The sequence below is a fragment of the Chinchilla lanigera genome, unplaced genomic scaffold (assembly GCF_000276665.1).
Source record: "Chinchilla lanigera isolate Chin_1 unplaced genomic scaffold, ChiLan1.0 scaffold00012, whole genome shotgun sequence".
NCBI lineage: Eukaryota > Metazoa > Chordata > Mammalia > Rodentia > Chinchillidae > Chinchilla > Chinchilla lanigera.
In genome coordinates this window covers 27849848-27855380 of record NW_004955413.1, presented here as the reverse complement: position 1 = coordinate 27855380, position 5533 = coordinate 27849848, and the positions used below count along the sequence as shown (strand labels likewise).

The window sequence follows — 5533 nt, the reverse complement described above, 5'->3', positions numbered from 1 at the left end:
CCCGGGGCCCCGCGGCCGGCCTGGGGGCCGAGTATTGTCCTAAAGGCGGAAAAAAGCAGAGAGGGGGCTGGGGCCAGCCACGTGGCGCAGGAGGATTTATAACATTTCCTTTCTCCAGCGACAACACTGCCAAATGTGTGAAAGAGACTCCGGCAGGACAGGGGCGTGAGGGCACGGACGAGGTAAGCAGCCGCCCGCGCGCTGCGCCCCGCGGGGTCCCCGGGAAGGGCGCGCGCGTCGCCTCGCTGAGCGGAGGCTGCGTCCCGGGTCGCTCCCGGAAGGTCGCGTGAGCGGTGGGCGGCGTAGACGCGGCCCTGGGCACGGGCATCGCCGGTGACCCGGGGGCTGCCGAGGCGGCGTAGACGAGCGCGAGTGGTGCGCCTGAGGCGTCTCTGACATCAGTGGTCACGACTGATGCCCAAGGCGAGGGTTGGCAGCCCCGGTGGACTCGCGGCTGGGGCGCCTGCGGAGACGCGCTGCTAGGATGGAGGCACCCTCAGCGACCTGGGGACTGGCGAGGCGGTGGAGACCCGCGCAGGTGGCGGAGGCGCCGCCTAGAACCCCAGCTGGTGTAGACGCCGCGGATCCCAGGCGCGGAAAGTTTGCGGAGCGCGTCCCGCCGGCTCGTGGGGAGCAGGGGGCCGGACGCGCGCGCTGCGCCACCTGTCACCCGCAGCCACCTCCCCCGGGCAGAGGCGACCCCCGCCGGTGGGGGGGCTCCATGCCCCACATTCAGCTGCTGGAATTCTTGTGCCTCCTGCCAGCCTCCGCAGCCCGGGTGGGAGGAGTTGGGGAGGCTGTGAATCTAGTCCAGAGGGAACTCATTTTTGAGTCTTTTGAACCGGCGCACCAAGTACCTGCTCCCACCAGCAGGCCTGGCTGTACGCCCAAGGTGTCTTCACCTTCCCTGTGGGGAATCTGAGAGGCGGAGGGGCCGACTTAGAATCAGTCTCACTCTGGAAATCAGAGAGGGCAGGACTACCGCCTGCCTTCAGGCTCCTTTTTTCCCTCCGCCCTGCCCGAGTGAGGAGGATGGGGCCAAGCATGGCGGGGTGCAGAAGGGACGGGGTGCGGGGTGTGCAGGGGGGTTCAGGGTGTGCGGGGAGGCCCTGGCTGGGCCCTGCATCTACTTGCCACTGCTCCCGTGGCTTCCGGTGGTCCTGTAGCCCTGGGCCGGGGAATGAATGAATGGAGGCAGGAATGTAGTAACAGACGGTGCCGGGCAGGGGATACGGGTGCCCACCTGCTCTGTCCCCAGCCAGGGCTGCTGTTCCTTGGGCAGAGGTTTGAGGCCAGGTCTGATGTGGCAGGCCCCTCTCCTATGGGGAAGGAAGACCCGCTAGCTCAGACTGTGCCAAAGGGGAGGGCGGAGGGAGATCCCGTTCCTAGGTGGGGAGATACCTGCAAGTCTAGGCTGGATCTCAGGCTCAGTCCCACCTTCCATCACTCTCTGTGCTCTTTGCCCCGTTCCTACGCCCACGCCCTCCAGTCTCTGTGAGACCTCCCGCCGGAGGGTCTTTGCATGTGTTGTGTATGCTTCTCATGAAGAAAGAGCCATCAAATAACTACACCTAGTGTGTACCAGGCATGGACAACTCAGCAAGGAATAAGACAGACCCCGTATCTTTCCTTACAGGGCTTCCAGACCAGTGCAGGGATTTAGTGACAAACAGCACATAGTCAGCAAGGGGACAGTGACATGAGGGAGGGGAGGTGGTCAGAGAAGGCCTTTCTGTAGGGGTGACAGTGACTCTGAGGTGTTAGTGCTCCTCATGCCCGGGGCCAGTGGAGCCCTCTCTACCTTGACACCTCCACCCTGATGGATTCCCCACAGCCTGGGGCCCACTCTGAGCATGGACGATTGTGGTTGTCACAGCCATGATGGCAGGACCTGGATCTCTTTTGGGTGGGTGGCAGGCAAAGCAAATTAAGGATGAGTAGGATTTCCCCAGAAAAACAGGAGCTGCGCAGCCTGGCCAGATGTCCAGATGGCAGAAACTTTTCTTTCCTCTTCCCTGGCCCGAGGCCTGGGCTCCACACCCCATTTGCTGATGGCAGAAACCAGCAGGCGCAGTGAGGCAGGGAGGGGAGAGCCTGGCGTGCACAGCCCACGGCAGCGCCAAGGCTGCCCGCTGGGGGGAAGGTGGGTCCCCTGGGAGGCCTGGGGACTGGCCTGTCCCCATCCCTCTGTCCTAGCTCGTGGAAGCTGCTTCCTTCTAGCGCTAGTCTGGGAGAAGGTGGTAGTCAGCAGGGACAGGGCCACAGTGATTTCCTTGCTTCCCCCAGTGCTGGGTGGGCAAGACCTTGGGTGGCACCTCCCCGCCCCAGGTCAGCCTCTGGGCCCCAAACAGCTGCTTAGGTGAGCCACGGCCCCTTGCAGCTCCCAGCTGCAAAGATGAGTCCAGTGCAGAGGCGCCAAGTTCTTTATATTTTTTGCGGCTTCCATACACAGTGAATTTTTCCCTCCCCTGGCTCCATCAGACCTGTGCGCCTGGCACCGTTCCTGTGGCAGATTATGCTCTCTCGGATGCCCGACAAAGCTTTTATCACATCCCCCTCTGCCCCGCCCCACTTCAGGGGATTGAGCTGCTGCCACACACGGCTAGAGAGACCGGCTCCTTGCTTTATTCAGGCTCTGGCAGGGACAGAATAAAAGCAGCCTCCCCACCCACCCACCCGGCCATCCAGCCCTTCTGCCTGGAATGGCTTTAAAAAAATTAATTTGCAATGATTTACTCCCTTCTGTTCTGTGGGGATCACCAGCATTTTAAATGTGTATTTAAATCAGATTCACTGCTCCCAGTTCAACTTCAACTGCCTCCCCCCTCCCAGCAGAAAGAGTATTGGATTCAGAGTCAGGTGACTCAGAAGTTCAGGCCAAGTTCTGCTAATGATGAGCTGTGCGACCTTGGGCAAATGACTTAACCTCTCTGCGCCTCTGTTGGCTCCTCTGGACCCCAGGGTTAATGGTAATCTCTGCCTCACAGGGTGTTGTGAGGATTAAATTAGAGGACATTCAGGGAAGAGCTGGGCAAAGCAAGACCTGTGTTTTCTCCTCGCGAACACCGGCTGTCCGGCTAATTAGCCTGGTGACCTTGGGCAGGCCATTCAGTCACCTTGGCCTCAATTTCCTCATCTGTAAAACATAGGGGTTGTTGTAGGAAGTGAGGGCACAGAGCCCAAAGCCCCCACGTACCTCCTCCTGTCCTCTGCCACACGCTGTCCCCTCGGCGGCCACCCCGTTCCTGTGCCATCTGAACGCTCGGTTTTAATTGGACTTGTCCCCCTCCTCGGGCTCTCTGTGCAGTCTCAGGGTTGTGGCCCCGAGGGGCTGGCAGTTCCTGGCTCATTTTCAGGGGCAATTAGCTGTGATGTCACAGGTCTAGGTGGCGGCCGCCGCAGGGCGCATGGCCAGGCCACCAGGAGGCCAGGACCCTGCCTGTCTGCAGCTCCCCAGGCCTGGGAGGTCCCTGCCGCAGTGGGGGGGAGGTGTGCTCCCCAGCAAGGCTGTTTCCTGATGTACTTTACGACTCCTCCAAGCCGAGTGTGAGCGTAAATTAGTTCTACCCTGTGCCTTTGTTGGCAATGTCGGTGCCTTGGAAGCGAGGGGCTTTGTCAGGAAGAACAAAGCTGTTCCGTGTTCTTCTGATTTGGGGGAGGCGGGCCCCTGGGGGAGCCTCCTCTCTTCTCCGTGTCAGCCGCAGTCCTTGTTCCCAGACTTGCTGGTTTTGTTTTGAGTTTTTAAGCCCTGTGGCTTGAGAGTCACATATGTTTGTGTGTGTGTTGGCTGAAGGATTTCTCCCCCCTCCTTTTTGGCTTGCATAGTGTATTCTGGGGAAGCTAATTCCAAGCACTGAACTTTTAAAATCACTGCTTCGACAGCTTTTAAAAATCTGGACCTAGTTACTCCTGTCATCCATGTGTAAAGATTTAGAGAAAAAGATTCCCAGCCCAGGGGTGGGCAGCCCCAGGGGTGTGCAGCTCCTGGCAGCGCACACTCGCCAGAGACCTGAGGTCAAAGCCGAAATGTCGAGCGCCTCCTGGGACGGGGAGGGGGGGGCATGGTCTGCGTGCTGCCAGACATCTGGATATGGAGAAAACATCTGGGTGGCTGGGCTTTTCAGGTTTCTGCCTGACATTTAATATCACAAACACTGAGCCTCCCCCCGACCCCGCCAGCCACTAGGCTTCTCCTCCCAAACACATGCTCCCCCCGCACCTGACGAATAAGAAATATTCATTCTTTCCAATTCCCCAGCGCTTTCCCCTACCGGAAATCTGATGGGCTTATGACATCATGGCTGGCTGCTGAGCGATGAAGTGGATGCCACAGAGAAACCCGATTTATCAGATGAATTCGGAAATCACTTTCCCTCCGGCGGGAGGAGCAGGCATGAAGTCAGGAGACTCTCAGCTTTGTTTAAAAATTTAAAAAAAATAAAGAAATAAAAGCAAAACTAAGTCTTGCCCTGTGTTAAAGACAGTTTTCTTAAAAACAAGCAAACCGTTTGGGTATCATCCTATTTTCATAGAAATGCTGGGTTTTATGCAAGGAAAGTGGCCGATAAATCGGTCCGGAAGCTTCCTGTGGCTGTTTCTGTGGAGTGTTTTTGTGTCCTTACTCACTAATAAAGGAAGAACTAGGGATGGTTTCTCTTTCTTCGTTATTCAAATGAGATTGCTTTTTTTTTTTTTTTTAAGGTCAATAAAATTCACAGCGTACATTGGTGGTTTATGTTTTTCCAGGAATCCATTTTTATGGAGTGACCTTGGACCAGCCCCATCGGCAAACAATGTATGTTGCTCAGCTAGGTTCTGGGCTATGACACCCTCCTGGCTGGGCTTGAGGGTTGGGGGTGACTGTGTGTCACCAGGCAGGGCTGGGGACCTGTGGGCCAGGACACTTCTTGGGATGAAAGACTTCTTTGAAAGGACATGGGAGGGGAACAGAAGTAAAGGGACCTGTGATACAAGTTTCAGGGCAGCTGGAAAGGGGGATCCATTGTCTCCTCCCTCAGAAGAAAGCAAAAAGGAAAAAAGCTCCAGGCAGAGGGGTCCTCAATATCCACCTCACCCCTGCAGCTGGCTCAAGTTTAAGGAAGTTCAAGAGTTTCTGTGAGCCAGTGGTAGCATAGGCCCGTAATCCCAGCACTCTGGAAGGCTGAGGCAGGAGGATTGCAAGTTCAAGCCCAGCCTGGGCAATTTAGCAACTTGATAAGACCCTGCCTCGAAATAAAAATTTTAAAAAGGCCTAGAGATGTAGCTCAGCTTGAAGGTCCTGGATTCGAGTCCCAGTACCAGGAAAAGAAAAGTTTCCATGTTATGCCTGCCAAGCCCCAGCTTGGGCCTTTGGAATCGGTGACCTGTACTACACTTTCACCTGTTCCACCTCCACTTTATTCCTCTGCAAACAGGCCTGGTGTGTATGTGTGCCCGCTGGGAGAACCCACAGTCCCCGACACTCCGTGTGATACCTGGCCACTCTCAGAGCGCTCTGAGATCGGCCTCAGCTGGGAACGGCCGAGCCCACTGC

General features: G+C 57.0%; 1 long non-coding RNA gene across 1 annotated transcript; it reads left to right on the top strand.

Moving 5' to 3' along the window:
* Positions 1-6: 6 nt before the first annotated feature.
* LOC106147924 lies at positions 7-4466 on the top strand. The gene is made up of 2 exons (XR_001232958.1): positions 7-182; positions 4259-4466. It is a non-coding gene; the product is annotated as an uncharacterized LOC106147924 (long non-coding RNA).
* Positions 4467-5533: the final 1067 nt, after the last annotated feature.